Source organism: Corythoichthys intestinalis, chromosome 17 (assembly GCF_030265065.1).
Source record: "Corythoichthys intestinalis isolate RoL2023-P3 chromosome 17, ASM3026506v1, whole genome shotgun sequence".
Taxonomy (NCBI): domain Eukaryota; kingdom Metazoa; phylum Chordata; class Actinopteri; order Syngnathiformes; family Syngnathidae; genus Corythoichthys; species Corythoichthys intestinalis.
Window position 1 is genome coordinate 26,630,480 of NC_080411.1, and position 25,664 is coordinate 26,656,143.

Genomic DNA, 25,664 nt, shown 5'->3' on the forward strand with positions numbered 1-25,664 from the left:
TACCTTTACTACAGCACATTTGAAAACAGATATAGTGTTGCTTCGTGATATGATCTTAATTTGTTTCATTCCCATGCTCGGAGCAAAAAAAAGAAAATCTGATAATCTTTCCCCAGTTAAATGAATGGAAATTCTAGTAATCCATTTACAAAAATGAAAACTTTGTATATGTTTTAAAAAAGGAAAATGGCACTCTGTACGATTGTAGATCATTGAGAATGACAGAGGTAATCAAATTTAAATATCAAACAATTGAACTAAAATCTTACTAGGGTTGTTCCGATCATGTTTTTTGCTCCCGATCCGATCCCAATCGTTTTAGTTTGAGTATCTGCTGATCCCGATATTTCCCGATTCGATTGCTTTTTTTTTATGCTCTCGATTGAATTCCAATCATTCCCGATAATTTTCCCCGATCACACACATTTTGGCAATGCATTAAGAAAAAAATGAATAAAACTCGGACGAATATATACATTCAACATACAGTACATAAGTACTGTATTTGTTTATTATGACAATCCTCACGATGGCATTTACATTATCAACATTCTTTCAGTGAGAGGGATCCACGGATAGATAGACTTGTAATTCTTAAAGGATGAATGTGACTTTGTATATTGTGACTAAATATTGCCATCTAGTGTATTTGTTGAGCTTTCAGTAAATGATACTGCAGCCATTCAACCCAAATGCATGATGGGAAGTGCAACCACGACTGTGCGTAGGGGCACCAATTGATATATCTTCTCTGCATTGGGAAAGAACACAGGGTGTTAAGAAAATGATCATCTACCACCTTTCTTCCTCACATTGCCTCCCATGTTAATTTTAATTGCTGAGAGAGGGAATGTAAGGCTTTAGCCAAATAAAAAAAGGCTCCAAAGGCTGTCAAAATTCTCTCTACTCATTATACGCTGCGTTTAACTCTATATATTGGTAAAACGGCGCCTTTATAGATTGAACGCGACAGTGCGTGAGTGGGTCGTGCAGCGCATGCGTTAATTATTTAGCGTGATTAATTAAGAAAAAATAATTATCGCCGTTAACGCAATAAATTTGATAGCCCTACTTTAAGCCAAAACTACTCTGGATGAGTGTAAGACATTTTGTCTGTAACATTATATACAATTAGAAAACGATTTAAAAAAAAAAAAATATATATATATATATATACATATGAAAAAGGCATGTCCGATATTTTTTTGCCGATTCCGATACTTTGAAAATGACGTGATCGGATGCAGATCGATCGGGACATCTTTAAATGTTACAATATACAGTATATATACTAGGGGTGGGACAAATTATCGAAATGGTGTTATATCGTGATACTTTGTATCCCAAGAGGAATCGTGATATTGTTCTAAAAAGCTGTCAATGTCTATTAAAAAAAAAAAAAAAAAAAGAACCAACAAGTTGCTACCAAAGTTTTCCACCATAATAGTGTCTCAGTTAACTCTAAGGCTGCCTTGACGGTGCTCGACACCCAATCCATTTAGACTGGGAACGTTCGTTCATTCGAAACCAGAGCATTCACAGTCATTCTGTCAGATTTTCAGGGCATTTACACGTCATTTCCTGTTGAGTTTGAGTCACTGCCTATTCATTTGGGTGATTCCCAGGTCTTTCCCTGTTTTCTACCACAAAATAAACAGGAAGTGACCCATAAAATACCCCCAAATCAACAGGAAGTAACTGAAAATCAACAGGTAAATGACCTTAAATAGCCCAAAATTACCTAATTGCCTGGCATTGGCTGCCACTGACAGCCATAGATGTTCAATCCGTTTGAAGTGGGAGGGATGGCAGCGAATGAACGAATTCGCTGCCACCCTCCCAGTTCAAATGGATTGGACGTCTACTAGTGATAAACTCATTCCATTTCACAGCAGAAGCTTGTTTTTCTGTTTATTAGTTGTTTTTAAAATATCCTAGAATGATTTCCTGACCAATGTATCGATAATCGTTGTATCGCCATATCGTCAGATCATTGTTATCGGGAGCTTTGTATCGCAAATCGTATCGTATCGTGAGGTACAAGGAGGTTCCCACTCCTAATATATACAATACAGTATATGTATTTTTTTCAACTATTGTTACTAACCCATTAAACACCGATAATTTTAGTCGTTTTTGGAACAAAGATGACTGACATGTTTAGATACCTAGGTGGCATTGTGGCAGAGAGGTTAACATGTCTGTCATCTTGAAGAGTTTGCATGTCCTCCCCATGCATGTGTGGGTTTTCTCTGTGTTCTCCTGTTTCCTCACACATCCCCAAAACATGCATATTGGCTGATTGAACACTGAGATGTATGCAGGAATGAGTGTGTGCGTGAATGTTTTTTTTTTTTTGGCTCATACCCTGACACGGACTGGCAGCCAATTCAGGATGTACCCTGCCTGCTGCCCACAGTTAGCTGGCATGGGCTCCAGCACCCGTGCGACCCTTGCTAGGATAAGAGGCTCTGAATGGATGTTAATCTTATTGGATGGTTTCATCTAAATGTAATATATTTTCTTTCTACATGTATTATTCAGGTTGAAATCTGTTTGAAAAAATGATGACAGCGTTCCCATTACAGTATGTGTTTGTATTGTGCGAGTAGACTTTATAGCAAGGCTGTTTGGTTGTTTAAAATACACAAAATATATACTATAACTCTTTGTTTTATGTTTAGTTTAACAGTAAACCTCAACTGGATGTCACTTGAACAGCTTGAAGCAATGCTTTTATAATGTTTTTTGCTGTTTGCTAAACAGGCTGCTTGTTGAGACTTGAGCCACTTTATAGTGGTCCTTATTCCTTCTCCTCTTTCTTCTTCTTTTATACATAATACATCTAGAGTACTTACTGGTACTCGTGCTTCAGTCACTGTAGTGAGTACTTCAGCCACTTCTGCTGAATGATAATAATGACAAGATTTTCTTACACTTGCCACAGGTTTCATAATAAATCTGCTTGGGTGCATAGTAATGGTTGCAGGATGTCCAATTCTGTGTGGTGCAAAACTATTCAGTGTTGCTTCTGAGCAGGTGTTTGCTCAAAAGGAATCCATGCAAATTAATTTAACGTTTTTGCTTGCTCAGACGGGTAATTTTCAAGTAAGATCGAGACTCAAGAGTCAGAAATAAGATTACGGATAATCTCCGTCTGAGACGCTGAATTTCAGGTTATTACTCGACAACATGATGAGCACAGGTGTTGCAATCGCAACGAGGGTTAGCGTAATCACATTTAGGCTCTCACGCCAATAAGCCTTGGCACTCAGCACATTCTTTGAGGTCTGTACAAATCGGATGGCAATCACACGTTTTACATTTTCATTTCCCGCCCTCTGCTCGCCTCCTTTTTGTCACCATTACCCTTTTTTCCTCTCAACTTGCTCCCATCGTTTTTCTTCCAAGTGCTCCTTTCCCTCTAGCTTTTACACATATACAGTACAGCATAATACATTTTATCTGAAGCTTTCTCTCTATTTATAGCTCACAATGTGCATTAAAAAAAGTCTGAAACAGAACACAGATTATCCTTGTTTTACAAGTTAGTGTGTTGTTTTGGGTTGTGCTAACGGTGGCAATGTAACTCAACTCAGCAATTTTAGCGCAAGCAAAAACAGGTTCACAGTTTATCGCTCACGTTATTGTATTAATCAACTCGCAGTTTCACTAAATATAATTCTAGACTATTAATGCAAAACATACCCCAAAAAAATGAGAAAAGAAAAATGGTAAGTATGTCAGTAAATGAAGCATACGCCTAATCACCTTTAAAATCCTGGGATTTAAATGGGCAGCCCTTGTATGTGAAAGCAATTTCCCAGGTCGACTGACACGGGGATTAGTCGGACATTTTATGGGCCGCGTCTTAGTATAATGTCCGGGACTTTCTCGAGATGAGGCATATGTGAAAGCAAGGTTAAATTCCCGGGTAACAGCATGATGACTGATGACGTAAATATCATGGCGGGCCGATCGTCACTTCCTCTTTCTTCGCAGTAAGACGAAAAGCGGTAAACAAACATCGCAGTTATCAACATAGCAAGCTGGAAATAGCTAAATTAAACTGAAAACGTGACAAAATTAAGTTGGTACTGGATCGTTCAGCCGAGGAAGAGAGTCCATTGTCCATCTTTGAAAATGTGTGATTTATTTTGTTGCTAATGTTAGGGTCCGCAACTGCAGAAACAAGATTCTACCTCAAAGCAGAAGACAACAGAGGGTTTATTTAGTACAAACAAAAATACACGCGATTGCGGAAAAGGGGGAATAACGCAATTGGTTCGTGACAGTAGGTCGACGGGGATCATTAATACTAACCAAAGCGGTAGGCAAAGAGCCGATAAGACAACAAAACAAATACACTCAAATACCAGCACAACGTAGGAGATTTCAAAGCAAACAGCAAGTTAATATCTCGGCATCCTTCTCTTGGATTGCGTGGGCTTAAATATAGTCTTGGTGAGCCTGAATTGGCTGCTCCCGTAACCGTCTCTGTAATAAAACATGATTTGACCAACATTGTGACAGTTGATGCCGACCAAAAATGACATAATGTCCGGGTTATAAAATTGCACCACCAGCCCTCACGCACAGAGAGCGCCAGTGGGCAACACGGGACAAGTCTGTGAAAGTGTCCAACCCGCGTCATTCCCGGGATATCTCTACATACGTGAAAGCAATGATGCGAGTAAATCCCACGTCACCTTACACGGGAATTTACAGGGATATGTTTGTGAAAGGGGCTAAAGTGTGCTCCCTAGTGCTGCTTTACCGGTCGCATTTTCTGACATATTCGATATGGACTATATTTGGTTTGAGAGTTGTAAATGTTATTCAAATCAATTGGAAAAATATATACTAAATCTTAAATATGAAAATCCCAGATGTAGTAGATGTGTCTTTATAGGATGTGTTAATTCTGTGTGAAATAAATATGATAAAGGATATTCAATCAAAACATTGTGCTTATTACTGGAAGTATTTTTTATAAATCATCAATAATAAGAAGGGCTGGATCAGCAGTGCCCAAGCTTACTCAGACACTGACTGAAATAGTCACCTTCTTGTATTAGACAGAAAGCACAAAGGTCAATATGCCTGTGCTGGCAGCAACAACATAATTCTTACAGTACACTAAAGCTGGAATTCTGGGAAATTCTGGGAAGTTTTTATCTTAATTTCTGAAATACATGATTATATTTATTCTTTGCTGTTGCTATTATTTGTTCGTTAAGGTGTGTGCATGTAAATATGCCACAAACCATGATCCCACATCACTTGAATGTAATTTCCACAATGTTATTTAGGAATAAATAGCTTTCAGCTTCAGGTTTTTAATAACCACTCAGCAGAGGCATCTGAAGGTTTTACAGAAGCATCACAAAGATATGAAGAGAACTGTATAAGAAAAAAAAGGGGATAGAATCCATGAACAGAGGGGGGTGTTCAATGTGATACGAGCTAAGTTGACAGCCCGGTGAGCATCAAGTGCTTTGCCTTTTCTTTGTCTTTTTTTTTTTATATTAGTGAGGAAATATGATTTTGAACTTTAAGAAAAACCCTCGTGCAATACAGTTGGAGATTTGTAGAGTAATGTCATTATGGTGCCAGTATAGAAATCTGTCTAAAGCCTGTTGTACATTTAAAAAAATAAATCAATAAAAAGGTAAAGTAAGACAAAAAGTCTTACATTAGCGTATTAGCTAAAAGGATGGCATTATGCTAACACTTTGGCCTTGGTGGAGGTCTTCTCATTATACAGTACTGAATTTTCAAATAGAAAACCTAAGACTTATGCACATTATGTTTGTTCAGGCATGCAATGAATTGTCTTGCCAGTGGCCACACTTCATTCTCCTCAAACCTCTCGGGTAAAGCAAATATGTTCCTAATTACAATGGAAGCGCTGGAGGAATGAACAAGGAAGGATGGAGCTCCCTGCGGCCTGAGCCAATATTGGGTGCCTGACATGGTGCAATTGAAAGGATATATATGCAGCCTGTAAGACTATACATTTCCCCAGAGAATTCAAGCATTGTGCAGGTGCTTTTGGTGTAATTTAAAATCCAAAAGATTGATCCAGGTACTTTGGCAGAAAAGGCAGATTTGTTTTTCCCTATCCGACAGTGCACAGCAAGAATGGACTCGGCATCAAATCTTTGCGTTTACTGATTTTTAGATTACAGCGTCTCCCCTTGTCGTCAACAGTTATCTAGTGCATGCGCCAGTCGAGAGAGAAGCTGTCAGGTGAAGCTGGAGTGAATCGCCCATTTTCAGTTCAGATGGGCCTATTGATTTGGGTGCTTGATAGCTACTGTGGCTAAGTCAGGATTATTTTTCTCTTTCTGACTTTTATATGTTAAATGTTTTTTTTTAAAGAGGAAACTTCAGAAAATGGGGCATTGCAATCAAAGATAGTATAGTTTGTGCCGGAACTTGTTTTGGTTTGACAGCCTACTTTGCATAATGCGACCACCCCACCACCTTTTCTAGCAAGGCATCCAAGGTACAGCAATTTCATCGCTCTTGGCCCCATGGCAAATTAGCCCTTTATCAAGCTGGGGCCACATTTATCAAGCCACAGACGGGTATTGAAATTGCCCCACTGTCCACAAATCACGGCAATGGATCTGATTTTATCTCAGACAAGGCCGTCATCACTCTGCAAAGGCTGCAAGTGGTGGAAAGGGGCCATTTAGGAGTCCATCCGGCATTTTCTTGTTGATGAATGCGGTCGTCTTGACCTCCTTGTGACCACAAGGAGCTGGACTTGGGCCGAACCACTATATAGTGAAAGCGAACTCAAAACAACTTACTTCAGAACAACAGCAGTTTGGCAGATCTATTTCTAATTCCCTCATGCTGAAGTCCCAGTCTTCTTACACCATCTCTCTCTCTCCCTTGACCACACGACCTATCCCTAAGCATTTCCCTCCTCTGTCGGCATTTATTTTACAAAGCCAATCAATGCAAATGAAAATAGACAATAATGAATAACAAGATAAAGTGCTCAGCGGCCGTTGCAGCTGCGCCTTTCATCGCTTTAAACATGATTCGGCCTGCTATGATTGATGGGAAGTCATGCCGGGATAATAGCTCACACTTGCCATCTTCTGAATGCAGCTGTCAAAGCAAACAACTCTAATCATTATTTACATTATGATATTAAGAATAACATAATGTTATGTTCTCCTAGTATTAAGTGTTTAGACCAGAAGTTATTGCATTTGTAGTCAATTTTGAATGCACGAGTAAATATGGAAGGATGGTAGAATGTTAATTGCGAGCTATGATTCATGGTGAGCGTAGAATTTAGCTCTCTAATTTGTACAATAATGTTTATTTTGGTAAGGTTTTGCTCATACTACCAATGTGATGCCAATTAATAAAGGCAAAATCCTTGACAAAAATCCCACGATACTTCACTTAAATAGCCATGCAAAAATTTAATACAAATCACAAGAGCAAAATATTGACACAGCAATTCCCATGCTCAGGTTTGAAATGATACTGTAAATCAACTACAGCAACAAAAGGCAGCAAACTTTAAAATACAGCTGTCGAAGAGAAGTAATGTTAAAAATGTCAAGAACATTACAACTATGAACAATCAGCTGAAATGGTCATAATAATCGTTAAGTGATTGACTGGTAATCACTGCAGTGTTCACTGCCATCACCAAAGATAGCCTTCAACATTGTTAAAACCTGGAAAATGTTGTACAGTACAGAAATTTTGCTAGGTGGATAATCAAGAGGTAATTCTGATTCAAAGAAGACATGCAGCAGAATGGTATATGTAGAAGGCAATACAGGGACATAATTCAGGATTACATTTTACACACAGTAATGTAACACTCTTAAGTGCACATTTCAAATGCTCTCACAAATAATCCTGTTTTTTTATCCATTAATGGTGGTCAAATGCATTTGCACAAACTAGTAAAACACTACAGCACACATTTCTAAAATCTTTTTTGTTTATAAACACGAGTGCGATTCTGTCATGCACACCAATAAAACACTCCTATACACACTAATCAAACACTCGTCATACACTCTCACATACACAACTAATTTTATTGCTGATAAACACGAGTGAAAGGCATTTACAGTATACAAACTTGTCAATTTTTTAAAAACACATTAGTCAAACGGTCTTATGCACAGTATTAAAAAAAAATGTTTTGGGAGATCGAAAGTTTAATCCCAGGGGCCTCTTTTTTTCATAATAAAGTCATGGCCACATATTATTTATTTTCCTTTGCTATTAAGAGGCCTCACCTAACCAAGTGGCTTATAAGTTTGTATGTGTTCACAAACTTCACATACAGCTTACTATGAGCTTTCATGTGCATTTGTAAAAAGTCTCATCAGGCTCCTCGGTCTGACGAGACCATTTTTTGTCACAACAGAATCTATTGAAAATTCCAATTACAAGACAGCAAAATAGAAAAGAAAAAATGAGGTAATTACCACTACAACGTCTGATTTAAATAAAAACAAAAAAGAGGAACCCGGTGGCTTAAACCTTTGACAGCGTGTAGCATTTTATTGGGGTGCGTGAGAGCTTTTCACTATTGTCTGTAAGAATGTTTCACTAGTGTGTGTAAGAGTCTTTGAGCAGTGTGTTTGACAGCTGTTCTCTTGTGTTAATGAGCAAAACAAAAAACTGTGTAGTAGTAGTATGTGTGAGATTGTTTGACTTTTGTGTGCGTGTGTTTGTGTGTGTGTATACACAAAACCCCAACACACACCCCACACGCACACACAAACACACATATACTGTATATGGCGGAAAACACAGACAAGACTGGAAAAGCACTTTCTGCTCTTGCACTCCTCTTTAAAAGAAACTGCTGTATTTTAACCAAAAACAACTGTTATGTTTGATAGAACAATATGTCTATATGCTGCCATAGCAGATTCATGGCGCATAAAGCCCCTGAACTATTTTTAATTTGTCCGTTTTACCCAGGAAACCCCCATTTACAGACGTCGTGCAACCGCTTTTGTTTCAACCCAGCCATAAAAAGAAGGAAAATAATCGTATTTATTATTTGAAATGCCTGTCATTTTTAGCTTAGAATCATTAGTTGATGTCTAATATTTAGTTTGAAAAAGAAACGACTTTAAAAAAAAATTCACTCGCTTATTTTAACTTTTAAACAAATGACGTCACAATGAAAAAATTGGGGTTGTAAAAAAGTCACGGATATCTACCCCATAACTATCGCTTAGTTGTATTTTTTTCGTTACTGTCGCATTTTCCCCAATATTTTGGATGATAAATAATCAATCCAAACAAATAAAAATGAAAAAAAAAAAAACTTTTAAAAGAGGAAATATATGAAAATGAAGATCTCGACCACTACTTGATGTCTGCGATTTCTGCATCACAACCCTTGTTATATTACCAAGTTTCACCTTTAAAATTCCCCAAAAATCCGGCTGTGGCCATTCACAGCTGTGTCTTGACACCCGGTGATATATGCTACATGGAGTTTTTGGATCGAAAAGAGGTAGGTATGCGATAATATCTCATAAAAATTGTGGCGTCTTTAATTCTGCTCTCGCGTGCTCTCGCCTCCAGTTAGGGTTTTGCTGTTTAAATTTATTATTATTTTTTTTTCAAAATGCCCTCCTGTTCAAAATTGTTCTTCCCCCAGAAAATTGAGATTTTAAGCTTTCCAATGATGTATCAGACATGCATATAGGACAATTTTGAAAATTGGCCAAATTGGGGGTCTCAGAGCGGAACTTAAAGTCACCTGAGTGTTTCCCGCCCTATATAAACAGTGATACCTCTACATATGTAGTTAATTCGTTCCAGGACCTTGTTTGTAATTTGAAATGGTCATATGTCGAGCAGGATTTTCCCATAAGAATACATTATAATTTCATTAATTTGTTCCACAGCCCGAAAACCTACACTAAAACATTCATAAATATGACTGGTACTATTGAAAATAGCAATTGCATAGAGCAAAACAAATAAATTATGAATAAAAATTGGAATAACAATAAGTAGTAAAAAGTCATAATAATATAAAATAACGAATCGGGTTCTAATGTGGCAGATGTATTTTTGTGTGGTGTACCTAAACGCACCGCGTGACTGACGTGTTAGAGTGAGGGAGGACTTTTTACTTTCACTTCACTTGTTCAGCTCTGTGGACAGTAGGCATGTTGTGTTTCCCAAGTTCTAAAATAAATGATTAAAAACCTGACAAAGCTGTGGATTTCTTTGGCGATGTTACAATAATAATAATTGTCACCTTAACTCAGTGCTTCTCAATTATTTTCTGTTAGGCCCCCCAAGCAAGACGTAAATGTTTCGCGCCCCCCCAAACTCTCTGCTGCCACTGTAAATAGTATTATTCGTCTATAAAATTACTATTATAAATACTCATCTGCCTAACATTGTGTCCTTTTTTTCTAATAAAGAAAAAAAGTAACAGATCAACTTATAATAAAGTATAACTTTATTAACATTGTTTTGTTTGTAACAGAGAAGACTTGACGTGCATCAATTTGCCTGAATTAAAAAAAAAAAAGTCATATTCAAACTGTAAAAATACACTCAAGGTATTTTTGACCATTTGATACAGAAAAATAAAATGTAATAAAATCCGTAAATAATAACAAATTCAAATTGATTAGAAACATTTACTCATGAGGACAATATGCCAAAAAATTTGACCGAAAAAACAAAAATGAATAAAGGAAAAAATAGAGTGTCCTTGGACAGAAGGACAGTTTTTATTTTTGCTACTCACTCAGTATTACCTCATTTGCAATGGTGTGGAGTCATTTTGCAATGAGCATGTTAACAATGCTCACTGGTTTACTGATACAACACTGACAAAGCAGGACTATTGTTGGCAATATTCGGCACGTTTTCGCTGAAAAACAATCAAGCGGCTTATCAATGAGATTGGGGTCGAATGTCTTTAAGTGGCGTCTTAATTGATTTGGCTTCTGGCAGTCCGCTATAATTATTTTCAGACACAGTAAACAGTAGTCTTTCCTCATCACCCCACTGTATTAAAAGTCAAAGCTAAAAGGCAAACGGCACGAAAAAAGCGCATTCTCGGCGGCCGAGGTAGAACCGTAGGTGAGGGCGGTCGTCGTGACGATCCCAAGCCGAAAATGGCACTTCTCGGGCGGCGACGTGAGAACACAGTCAGTGGGTCGCTGCGTGAGTGAGTCCGGTCGGAAAACGGCTTTCGAAAACGGCGGCGGCGCACTGCTCTTCATATCTGTTTTCTGTGTGCTGACTCTGAGTGCTCTTCCTTAGTTCAAAAATACTGCACGCACTCTGAAAATGAGAGCGCCACTGCCACCCACTGAGTGGATGTGCAAGTACACTTTATTCCAGTCCGGCAAAAAAAAAAAAAAAAAAAAGAAAAAAGCATGTTCCCCGAGGACACATGCGCCCCCCCTGGCATTGCTCTGCGCCCCCCCAGGGGGGCGCGCCCCACTATTTGAGAAGTACTGCCTTAACTTATAAAGACTGGCGATCGTCTACGGCCGTATTGTTGAGCCAGTTCACGGATCCGCACCCCACGTTCATTTTTTTTTTTTTTTTATCGATTCCATCTTCATTTCAATGGTAATACTCACCTTTTTATTTTTTTCACCACCTGCACTAACATTGTTGGAACCCATGTTGATTTCTCTTACAAAAAAATCTGCCGTGTGTCCGTCTTACAGGAAAACAAACTCTGGCGCTGTCATAAATCATCGTATTTCGAGCATGTTGTTGGATGTAGAAACAAATGGTGAGTCAAATTTCACATCGGATGTCGAAAAGATCGTGTGTCGAAGCGATCGTATGTCGAGGTACCACTGTATTACCATCCATCCATCCATCTTCACCAGTTGCTATCCAAGGTCGAGTTTCGTTGGCAGCAGCTTTAGCAGAGAAGCGCAGACTTCCCTCTCCCCAGCCACTTCATCCAGGTCTTCTTGGAGGATTCCAATAGTGATAAAAAAAAGTCTTTTTGTTTTTCCTGTTGTACTGAACCTGTACCGAACCATGACCGCCCACACTTCAAAAACCTGCATTTTAGGTTTAACAGGATACCATACTCTAAATTGTAAAAAGGTGTAAATGTCTGACTGTGCTGGCAATCAATCCATTTATAGTTAAATGACTGACCAACTGCTGGCTCATGTCTTCCTGATATGCCAATTTGTTTTATGCGAGAGTGGTAATATACTCAATGTGTATTAAAGTGACATATAAGATCATTTTAGGTTTTTTATTTCATTATAGCATAGGCTATTATGAAAAAAATGGCTTTTGTGGCCAAAATTCCTGTTTGCCAAATTTGCAGTTAACTCTTTTGCTGCCATTGACAGAGACAGACATCAGATCCATTTGAACTGGGAGGGTTGGCAGTGATCCCAACTGATTCTAGACAAGAGGTGAGGTTCACCGTGGACTGGTCACCAGCCAACCCCACTTCAATCATCCACACTCATATTTGCAAGACTTCCATTTCCTTTCATGTTATTTTGGAATTTGATAGAAAGCAAGTGGACCCGGAAGTGTAGATGAGATATGAACCACGCACTATAAGGCAAAGGTGCTAACCTCTTACAAATTTACCAAGCTAAAGCATCAGACCTGTTAAATCAAAACAGATTATTTAATACTATCCACAGTTGAATGTGTCAGCATCTCAACTTTATGTGTGTTCTCTTGCAAGTAGAGTAGGCCAAAGCTGACTGAAATACTCTTTGTAAATTATGAGTGTCAGAAGATTTGCAGACATACTGCATTTTGAATACCATCTCGATTCATTCTTTTCCAAATACCCTCAGGATTATTTGGCTGTTTTCTAAAAACTGCATGATTGCGCGTTTGTCTTTTCAGAAAACTGTCAACCCTGAATTTAAATCATGCTTAGGATAGAAACTGTAGCCACTAATTTGAAAATATGACCTAAATAATGAGACTAACAGGTTAATGTCACCCTACAGCTGCTCCTGGCAGTACTCAATACTTTTGCTTTAATGCATTTGTTACGTACATCGAGTACATGTGAAGTAGACCGCATAATCCCGCTTCTTGCCCTTGGAACACAGTGAGAAAATGGAACACCATCAAATGCTAATCAAATTTAAAGAAAACCAATTCTGAATTCTGAAAGCCTTATCCTATCCCATCCCCTTGACTGAGGATGTGTGAGGTGTTATCAGTCCACATGGGAACCAAGGCACCCTTGGCACGCTGGTGTTCGGTAAGGAAAAGACAGAAGTCTTCAGGGGTGGAGGAACACCCACACACAATGGACGCAGACGGAAAGTAAAACAGGTCAAGACTCCAGTGGTCTGATAAGGCAGAGGACTCATGAATTAAAGAGTGGTGGAGGAAATATGACATTTTGCTTTTCCATTTTGTCTATCGGGACTAGTCGAAAGACGGGTGAAATCTCCCAGAGAGAGCTGAACCGATAATAGACTGCCAGAGACGAGATTCATTCAAGTAATTTCTCTCTTCTTGCACGGGCAGATTGGCACTGGAAAATTCAAAACAACCTTTTTTGCCTTTTGGGAAATATGAGCAACAAGAGAATTACATTATCATAACGGATCATTTGGATCTAAATACCTATTGTTCCTTTAAAATAAAAGAATTTTTCACAGCAGTCAGTCCAATACGAATAAAAATTGCATTTTGAATAATCCAACATGCTAGATAGATTGCTTTAAAAATATTTAGTTTAACACATCTGTAGGGAAAAAAAGCACTGATGGAAAGTGGCAGTGGGAGTTTTAAATTGTGTATGACACAAAAAAGCATTTTCATTTCATACAGTGTATCACAAAAGTGAGTACACACATTTCTGCAGATATTTAATATCTTTTCATGGGACAACACTGACAAAATGACCCTTTGACACAATGAAAAGTAGTCTGTGTGCAGCTTATTTTATAGTTATTTTCCTCTCAAAATAACTCAAAATATAGCCATTAAAATCTAAATCCCTGGCAACAAAAGTGAGTACACCCCTTTGAAAAAACGTACATCCCTAAATTGAGTACTGCTTGTCATTTCCCCTCCAAAATGTCATGTGACTTGTTACAGGACTGCTGTCAGCTTTGCTGCAGGGATTGAAGAGGTGGGGGATCAGCCTGTTAGTGCTCAGACCATACGCCACACTCTACATCAAATTGGTGTGCATGGCTGTCACCCCAGGAGGAAGCCTCTCGTGAAGACTACAGTATACACAAAAAAGCCCGCCCGTCTTATCAGACCATAGGACATGGTTCCAGTAATCCATGATGTAGAGTGCGGCGTATGGTCTGAGCAACAACAGGCTGACCCCTCACCTCTTCAATCTCTGCAGCAATGGTGACAGCACTCCTGTGATGAGTCACATGACATTTTGGAGGGAAAATGACAAGCAGTATTCAATTTGGACATTTAGGGATGTACGTTTTTTCAAAAGGGTGTACTCACTTTTGTTGCCAGGGGTTTAGATATTAATGGCTATATTTTGAGGGGAAAATAAATTAACTCTATTATATAAGCTGCACACAGACAACTTTTCATTGTGTCAAAGAGTCATTTTGTTAGTGTTGTCCCATGAAAAGATACTTAAATATCTGCAGAAATGCAAGGGGTGTACTCACTTTTGTGATACACTGTATTTCACGCGGTGTTTTATGCTCCTGAATGAAATTGACTGCATGGATGTGCTTGGAAGCGATCGTTTTATGTATTCAATTTTTGAATCCCGCTCCATGAAAATTAACTTACGGCTCCAGTCTCAGGTTTAGGACGAATGCGAATATGACGTCACCCAGGTCAGCGTCTCACAATACAGCATTGCTTTATAGCATTCAGATGGACTGCGGATTCAGCTGCTTTTGCGGATTAATTCGTTTATTTTTCGCATCACGCCAGCCAAATGTGCTGCAGAAAATTGTTGCTGCAACAGTGAGAGGCGTGCAAGCATTTTTGGGTTTCAGAAATCTCACCCAGTCACCCCGAGATCGGCCAAAACAAGGGTACAACAACTGTGGGACCATTGGACTTACGAGGAAGTGAGTAAACATTGTGTTTCGTATTATGTCAAATACTGGGATCATGGCGGACACATTTTAATACGGAGGTGGCTTGCATTTTGTGGCTGACATGCTCCTTGTCCACCGAGAATGCCACTCAGTCGACAACCGGCAGCTTGTTGCACCACCCCCTAACCCTAAAAATATTGGAGTAGAGAGAGAAACAATGACATTTTACGGCTGGGGCCGTTTACATGGTGACTCTCTGAGAATACGAACAATTTCAAATTGGCATTTGCATTTGCGTCTCCATTTGAACAATGTCGCAATTCCGCATGAAAACGATGTAGTATTCATGCCAAGCCGTAGGGGGCAGTGCAGATTTACCAGGCGACAGAGAATGATGCACTTTGACCCCACCAAGCTCCCTCAGCCCGGAAAAAAATATGCCCGCCCATTCGAAGCGATGTCATTTTTCTTTTGTTCAAAAAGGCACAAAAATTGAAACTTTCAACATATTTAATTTAAAAATATTATTAAAACAGCAAATTAAAGCTGACATTCCGCCATATTTGCTGTTTTTAGTGTTTAGTAGCAGCGCTGCGCACGCCCAATGTGACGTGTACGAGTGCTGACGTTAACAGCGCGGTCTCGCGCGGCAGGAGCCTTTGATATGCATGCCGAGGAAGCCCCCCTCAACCCCCCGCAATCGGATTCTTTCACTTTGGAGGCAGGATTCAGAATTTTTCGTTTTCGCCTTCCATCTTCGCCGGCACCATATGCACGCGAGGCAAGTCCACAACTCAGTCATTGCGTCTTTGTGCCGCAGAGTCGCCATGTAAACTGCCCCTTAGTCTCATTTTCCTCGTTCTGAATAATTCCCCCTCAATGGGCTAAATTCTAAATCAGATTAAACCATGACCCTGCCGACATGATCCTCCTGTTGGGGATGCTAGAGCCCTATAATGGTAGGCGTGGCTAAACGGTAGATTAAAAGACTAATTTCTCGCCATCTGCGCTTTGCCAAATTGTATATTTTCGAATTGTCTCAAAATATAATTCTAATTGAGACTTTTTTATCCTGTCAAAGGCACTTTAAGGCCTCTAAGGTAATTTGGTTGACTCATTCCATTAAAGAGCAAACGACATGAGAAAAAAAGTCTTAAATGGTATTATTATGTGAATTAGAATCATATTTTGAGACGATTCGACTATATACAACAATTTAGCAAAGCGCAGATGACGAGAAATTAGTCTTTTAATCTGCTGATTAGCCACGCCTACCATTATAGGGCTTTAGCGTCCCCAACAGGTGGATGACGTCAGCGGTAGACTGGGCTCATCGGTTTTTACTATTCAGCCCATTGTTTACTGAAGAGCTGATGCCCCAATGTGATCAAGCTGTTTCAATGGCAAAATTCATAATGATTAAATACAGTAGCTGAAAACAAATAGAACAAAGCAACAACCACAAAAAACAGTATTTTTACAAGTACTGTTACAAGCTTGCCGTTTCAATTCAACTTCTACATCCAGATAAGTGTGACCCAAGGGCTTCTCATCATTAAGAAATGTCATCATTATTTATTGATTGGTTAGTTTGAAGTTTCTCAACATGAAAATTCATACTTTCAGTTTTGACAGATCATTACACTTACAGTACGTTATTAGACAACATCATGGGAGACTTCATTATTCGTTTGTGACATTCAAACATACAATAATTAAAATCCCATTACAAATGACAAATTCCAAATCCTGTATGCCAGGAACTAATATGCATTTATTAACTCATTCACTCCCAGCCATTTTCACCGGTGCAGCCCCCTTTGCTCCCGGCCATTTAACTGGATTTTGACTGATTTTGCAAGGCGCACAGAAAATTCTGTTCTATTGCTATATAAACGTGGAACCCACCAAAAGAAAGATTAGACTCTCTTCTTTCAGCAGGGAAAAAAAGTTAGTTCATATCTTTTTCCATTCTCTAGAAATCCGCATTAGAAAATAGCTTAGTTTGAGCAACCCCCCCCCCCCAAAAAACGGAGAAATTGAGCTTTTTGTGAAAGCATACATTTAAACATATCTTTGACTTTAACACAACTATTTTTTGCTTTAGTTACATCCCAAACATCAGAATAATGTTTTACTTTTACAAAATAACATAAACAACAAGACAAATATAGCTTTTGATAGCAAATGAACAATTTATTTACACATAACTAACAGAGAGATGATGTTGTTGTGGCCGCGACAGCCGGGGTAAACTTTCCCTCATCGCCGCCAGTCTCTGCTCGGCGAGTAGCACGGACTTAACGGCATTGTCCGCTGCACTGTTGGTCCCGGTCATTCTGCTCGGTCATCCAACGCTTGGCATCCCGGGCGTCCTCCCGGTTGTTCTGCTCGGTAGCCCGCCGCCTGGCATCCTGGACGTCCATTCGGTCGTCTTTCGTCGGCGCCCCAGCCGTGCAGCCCGGCCGTTCGTTCCGTTGAATCGGGTTGCGGGTCTTACAAAATGTGCTACTGCCCTCAATTGGTCAGTTTTACTGCTTTAAAATGGATTTTCAGGGTTGTGCTTTGGAGCTAAGTTGAATCAGAACCCAGAGATGTCTCTTGTGAAAAAAAAATGTAAAAGACTTATAAATGTCTTTGGGACACTGAAACAATTAAAAATAGAATGTATTTATACGTTTTGGGAGCAAATGAGTTAAAATAACACTTCCAAATTATATAGGTTGTTAATGGTTAACTTTTTTGTCTTAGAAAGGCAAGAATGCAATAAGCCTTGTCAAGTGATGACTATACCTGAGAGCTGAACTTGTACCTGATTGATCCAGAACTAAAGTTAGGTTATTCATTTTTAAATTAAAAAATAAATATTAGAGACACTTTTCTCTCACTTTTTTACCTAACGAGAAACTGTCTCCAATCCTTTGACCAAGGGTATATGTATTCATTTATGCATCCACACCTAATATATGGGTATGTATGGGTTTTTCACTTTTCATTGCACAAAAGCAAAGGATCCTGCATATTTATTAGAGGGAAAAGGGCAAATGGTTTTGTTTCAGCTAACCTTTAACTATGTGTCAATGATGCCACAGGAGTATAGGCTGGCAATATAATGAATGGTGCACACCAAGTACAAAGAGCTCTCAAAATTCAAAGATTTTTGACGGCCATCTTCACTGGTTACAGAGTTACCTCAAACCACCAATCCTGTGCGCGTGTTTATCTATAAAAAATGTGCATGAAGTTGTTATTTCTCACTCAGAAAAAAAGGTTTTAACATACTCCATGAGGTGTTTTTGGTAGGCAAACAAAGTGAAGGGAAGCCAGGGGGGACTAAAGGTGGGTAAATAGCCTTTCTAATAGAGTCCTAATCTGCAGAGGCAATCTGCAGAAAGCGGCCTCTGGCTGTGTCACTTGGGATGAAGAGAGAGGGGTGACAATGTTGCAGTTATTATTAGTGGTATCATTGATCAGACAGCCACTGTGGTGGCGTTTCAGTGGAATGATGGATCTTGTGGTTGCGGCCCATGGTCTTTGTGTATCCCAAGCATAGGGAGCTTTGAAACTCCTCCCAGCCTAAATTATATCTCAGAGCAGTTTGAGTGGGACTATAGGATCACGAACAAGATTAAATTCCCTTCTAACTGCTACTATAAGATCCCCTTCCTCCTTAAAATGAGCAAATTTGTGGCTTCCTTGTAGAACAATGTAAAATACATTCCATTACATTGTGGATTAACTTGTCTATGAAAAGCCTATGTGTTTCTTCCTTGTCTATGAAAAGATTCGGTGTTTACATGTTGAAAATCACACTGTACAGATTCCTGATGCAACAATTTTTGGGACTTTTATTTAAATTAAAGCTGAAGGTTTATATACACTTTGCAGTCTACATTCCATCGTTGTTTTGCTTCACCTCATCATCATATATATATATTTTTTATATTGAACTGAGCCACTGAGACAGACAGCATACTAATTTGGTATCTTGCTTGCAGTAGTGTTTTTCTTAGGACCCGCCTCCAAACCAGAAACCACCTTGACAAAATAACAAGACTGAGAGTTGAGAGTCTAAGTTCAATATTGTGTTCAGTAGTCATAATCACGTTTCCTTATTGTAGGACAACTAATCTTCAGACAACTTAATTTGGTTTAAAAACTAATGTGCTGTTTACATGGTGACGCTGTGACACCAAGAGGCAACAACTGTGTTGCGGAATGGCCTTGCCTTTACAACATGGTGATGGCGAAAACAGAAGATGAAGTGTCATGGTTTGAGTTTAGTTCTGTTCCCTATTGTCTTGTCCATGTGATTACCCATTGACTTTACCTGTTGTACCTGCTCCTTGTGTATCCTCCAATCTGCTTCCTCCCGTGTCACCTACCTGTGCCTCATTGTCACATTACCCCAAGTCTGTATTTAAGATTCCCATGTGCTGTCTGTTCTTGTTGCAACATTGTTCATGTCTATACATGCGTCCAAGCCCTCGTGTTCCTGTATCCTCTGCCCAAGTAGATTTTGATTCCTGGTCTTTTATTTGATTCCCACTGCTTTTGTTTGTACTTTGTTTTTCGGCCTTTGATTATTAAAGTATTTTTGAGTTACACCTTGCCTCCCTTGTTTTCCCTGTGTTTCGGTCCTCCTCTTTTTCACATCATGACACGAAGACGCAAACGTTTGATTCCGGCCTCTAATGCGGAACAATTTGATTGCAGCGATTCCTCTGCAGCCATATGCATGAAACACTCACGCTCTGATGACGTCAGTACTCACACACGTCACTTCGGGCGTGCCCAGTTGCTTCCAGTAAACATTAAAAACCGCAGCAAACATGGCGGATCGGTGGATTTAATGGACTCTTCTTATCATATTTTTAATTCATATATAGTTTATTTTCACGTTTTTGCGCCTTTTGAAGCCAGAGAAAAAGGCACAGTCAACATTGCTTGAGGTTTTTTTTTTTTTTCTTGACAAGCAATGTCATACAATCATTTAAACTTGTAAATAACAACAAATGTACAAGAAATATGAGAGTGAAATTATAGTCATGGATTTTCCTGTATATCTAACTGCAAAATAATAATAAAAAAATAACGTCATTGCGTCGAGTGGGTGGGTGTGCAGTCTTCCGGGCTTAGGGGATTGTTTTCAAGGAAGTGTATCATTGGCTGTTGCCTTGCAAAACTACACTGCCCTCAAGGGTCCGCTGTGAATACTACATCGTTTTTACGTGGAATTGCGACATCGTTCGAATGGAGACGGGTCCATGAAATCAAACATGAAATTTGTCGGATTCATGGAGCATCACTATTATTAAGTTTAGCACCAAAGAAAGAGAGAGCTGACTGTAAATTTAATTTAGGAGCAACTAAACTCACCATAGTTTTGGGACAAACTTTTACAGTAATATTTATATAAATATAATAATTATTATAATAATTGTATCTCATATGATACAAAAGCAAATCAAATAACCTTGATATAATATGATATATAGTCTATAATATGCGGTATAATGGTATAATGTATCATTTTTGATGTTGGGGTAAGTTTCACTGTTCTGTTTTTTTTTTTTTTTTTTACATTGGGCTAAATTACACTGTTCTAGAGTACCTAATAAAGTGACACATTTGAATGTGCGGTACAATCCATTGCAAAAATGGTTGTATGGAAATAGCTAAGCAGCTTAAATGAATGTCAAAGAAAAAGAAAAAAACTCCTTTATCTTTTGCAGGAGTTCTCACTGCCCCATGCCCTCAATTATCCTTCTGTACTTTCCCTTTTTTGTTGCAGCACGTTGTCATTTAAGCCTTACACTCCTTCCCAGCATGTCTTCTACATTATTTATTCTTCATTATACATGATGTCTTTGTACTTCATTGTGTCAACTTCTTTTCTGGAGGAAAATGAACATGCTATAAAGTGTAATTCTGACACTTTTCCCAGCACCCTTTTGTTCCAGCTTGTGCTATGATGTTGCATGTTCCCTGTTGGATTGAAGGTGTAGCGCTCATTAGTAGTCTTTCCCTATGTAATGGTTCACTCAGTTACGATGCAGATGCGGCCTCTTTTTGGACATTTAGGATGCACATATTAATACAGTGGTATGAAAAAGTATCTGAAACTTTTGGAATTTCTCACATTTCTGCATAAAATCACCATCAAATCGGATCTGAGCTTTGTCAAAAATCACAAAGATGTAAAAACAGTGTCTGCTTGAACTAAAACCACCCAAACATTTATAGGTTTTCTTATTTTAATGAGGATAGCACGCAAACAATGACAGAAGGATGAAAATAAGTAAGTGAATCCTCTGTCTAAGGAGACTTAAAGAGCAATTGAAGCCACTTTTTACCGAACAATTTAAGTCAGGTGTGTGCCCAATCACCGATATGTGGTTTAAAGAATTGTTTTCATGAGAAGCATTGTCTGATGGATGTGCATCATGGCTCGGTCAAAAGAGCTGTCTGACGACCTGCGATCAAGGATTGTTGATTTGTATAAAGCTGGGAAAGGATACAAAACCATCTCTGAAAGTCTGGATGTTCATCAATCCACAGTCAGAGACGTTGTCTACAAATGGAGAGATTTTGGCACTGTTGCTGTTCTCCCAAGGAGTGGCCGTCCACCAAAGATGACGCCAAGAGTTCAGCGTAAAATACTCAGAGAGGTAAAAAAGAACCATAGAGTGTCTGCTAAAGACAGAAATCACTGGTACAGTCCAATATCTCTGCACATATCAACTATATTTAAAACTATGGTCAAGAATGGTGTTCATGGAGGACTCCACGGAGTAAGCCACTGCAGTCTAAAAAAACATTGTTGCTAGTTTAATGTTCGCAAAAAGGCACTTGGACACGCCACAGAAATTGTGACAAAACATTTTGTGGACTGATTAAAACAATGCTGAATTGTTTGGGAGTAACCCACAACGTCATGTGTGGAGGAAAAATGGAACAGCTCACTAACATCAACACCTCATCCCCACCGTGAAGCATGATGGAGGGAGCATCATGATTTGGGGCTATTTTGCTACCTCAGGGACTGGACAACTTGCAATCATTAATGGAAGAATGAATTCAAAAGTTTATCGGGATGTTTTGCAGGAAAACCCGAGGCGCTCTGTCAGACAGTTGAAGCCAAAAAGAGGATTGATGCTGCAACAAGACAATAATCCAAAACACATAAGTAAATCGACTTCAGAAAGGTTTCAGAAAAACAAAATACTCGTTCTAGAGTGGCCAAGTCAAAGTCCAGACTTGAGCCACATTTAAATGAGCTAAAGACACCCATTCATGCCAAACATCCCAGGAACCTCACTGAACTACAGCAGTTTTTGTAGACAAGAATGGGCCAGGATTAGTCCTGATCGATGTGCCAGACTGATCTGCAGCTCCAGGAAGCGTCTGGTTGAAGTTATTGCTGCCAAAGGGGGGCACTAAATATTTAATGTGACAATTCACTTACTTGTTTTTCCCCCTTCTGTCATTGTTCGCATACTATCCTCATTCAAATTTGAAAACCTATACATTTTTAGGTAGTTTAAGTTAAAGCAGACACTGTTTTTCCTCTGTGTGATTTTGACAAAGATCAGATCACATTTGATGGTGATTTTATGCAGAAATGTGAGAAATTCCAAAAGGTTCAGATACTTTTTCACACCACTGTCTTTAAAGTGCTTATCATACACCCAATACTCCCACGAAGACATACTGGACCTACAGGCATGAACATTTACCTACATTATTATTTTATTTTTCTTCTAAGATTTTTAATGCGGTATGGAATCACAGGAGTGCCGAGAATGAATGAACGAATAAATAAATAAATAAATGAATAAGTAAATAGAAGTGAATGAATGAATGAATGAGTAAATAAAAATATAAAAGTATATTTTGTCATTATCATTGAACCCCCCTCCCCATCAAAAAAAAAAAAAACAATAATCATTTTTGTCATTGACTTGTTAGTTATCGATGGCATTAAATTTTGATTGTCTTGGTAGACGGGGTAGTTGGCTGAGGCGACCCATCCAGACTGTCAGCTGCTTCCTTAAGCAGTTGTGAAAAGGATTTTACATATCTCTCCAAATAAATGTTGAATCAAAAATCACATGTGATACATACCCACACACCCCTGCTCATCGCTCCGAGACATCACTTTCCATCAGGTAAACTTGGAGTAATCAGCTATCAACTACTATTCCTGTTTGGAAAGCCCCTCCCAATGCCATTTGATTGACAGACCATTCTTTTCGGCAAAAGCAAAGGCAAAATGCAATGATAAGCGAAATAGAAAAGGCAACGTCAAAGAAAAAATATTGCCATTTTTTTCTGGTGTGTGTGTGTTTTTCAATGACAAAAGTAAAAGTCACTGACAAAAATTTCCATTGTTTTTTCGTTTGTGATTTTCAGTGACAAAAAATATAAGTCAATGAGCAAATATTTATTTATTTATTTATCTTGTATTTATTTATTTAGTCATCTCTTTGTAGATGTTTACTTTTTTTTTTTACTTTTGGCACTGCTGTGATTCCATAACGCAGACCTAACATGGTCTTTAAAAAAATAATAATACAGATTTGGTTTTTCAGGGCCACTACATTACAGTACATGCATACTGGGCAAAATAGGTGGAAAAACATATTACTTTTTGGATAAATACGTTTTTTTTTAAGAGTAACTTATAGAGGAGTAGAACATACTGTACTGCTCATCAAAAACACCACACTGAGAGACATGTACCATTGTTCTATTATAACTGGAGGTGAAAGGACATTGGTATGTGTGCAGCTGCCCATTTGAAACAACCTCTTGAATTAAATAAACTGGTAGATCTGCTACAAAACCTGGCCTAATAATGCTAATAGGCGTTTTCAGTGAGCGTAATTTAAAGAAATATTGCATTCGTGATTCAGCGTCATCCCAACGTAGCAATTGTTACTGTTCTTTTCAATAGCCCCTTGTAATTAATGAGAATCTTAATTGGTGTGAATCCTGCATGGGCAAATCAATCATGAGGAGCACTCATGTGTTACTGTGTCATCGGCGAGCTGCGGTTGTGTCACAAACACAGTTACGCGTTAACTAATGAATGCATCCTTGGTACAAAGAGGCATGATTTTTGTTCATCAGTTTTTGGTACAGAGCTATTGGGTAATTTTTTGAGAGGAGATTAGATGGAAAAAAGAATGCAGGTTTTTGCTTTAAATCTTTTTTTTGTTTTGTTTTTGTTTTTTTAAGAAGTGCTTAAGACTCAGCCCCTTCTAATGTAACTGTGACAAAATCTACCCAAAAGCATCATCCCTACTTTGCATACCCAGCATGACTGTATCAAAGTAATTTACATGTTTGTATCTGATGAGGGCTCAGCAAAAAAGGAACTGCTGTTTATGCAGGTAAATCCATGAGATTGTATTGGTTGAAAGATAGCGAGCTCCTGGCAAATGTGATTAGTCTAAGGCTTTCATCTGCTCCGTAAACCACTCCAGACGTTAATGTGCAACAGAGCTCTTCTTTCTTTATGCTGCTGCAGTGCGCTGTACTGTTGCTGTCTCATTATGAAACATGCTGCTTCTGCAGTTCACCACCTCTCCACTGTCCACCTTCCTCGACCACAAAACGGTCCTAGTTTTTCATAAAAGGAACTGACTGTGAAGGCTATTTTCAAAAGAACATGGTGCAGTGGAAACTCATTAGTAGAAAATAGTTGCAATGCAGCCTATGAATTTGAATGTCCGATTGGTAATATGGTTTTGAACTGCAAAGTTTGGGGTGGGGGAATTCTTCTTAAAAGTTATACAAAACACCCACTGTTGCGTGGCTGTTGATCTTACAAAAATAAGATGTCACAAAACTTGAAAAAGCATCACTGATCTTTTTGTATTTTCTTGGCTTTAATAAGCTATTAAGGTGGAGAAAAAATCACAAGAAACATTTGATTAATCTGTGGATTTCTAGCTGTTATTTGTGATATTACTTACTACTACTTACTAAATTATCAATTTTAGCTGGAAATGAGAACAAATTGGTTAATGATTTATTGTTTTTTGACAGTTAATAAACCTAAAAAGTTGAGACTTCAAATTAAATTATACTTGATGATTCACATTTGAACAAATTTCAGCAGCATCATGGAGCAGAACTGGCTGAATTAAAAACGGGGTTCACACTTACCAATTAGAACATTTTTTTTTTAACCCTTTTGACATTTTTCTGACCTCATTTGGCAGCAAAATCAGAGACACGATAATCGGGCCTTTGCATACTGGGATCAGAATGGGGGAAAAGTTTCAGCCATATAATTCATACATCTATATTTTGTATTGAAATTCATTTAAGATATCAGATGTGTCTCTCGCTCTCCAGTCTGTGCTTAACAATTCAATACTTTCACGGCACAAACTCTGCATCAAGTATCTAAATGTTATGCGAACAAAGCTCAGTTATACTAATCGATATGAAGAAATGGCAGAGAGGCACTGACCTTTCGATGCTCACTAACCAACAGTGGAAGAATAACAATGTTCTATAAATCGCGATATTCACTGCTAATGATTTGATGTTTATTTAGTGTTACCTGGATTTTGGCTGGATGCAATTAACATCTGTTAATATTGTCTGCGCTCT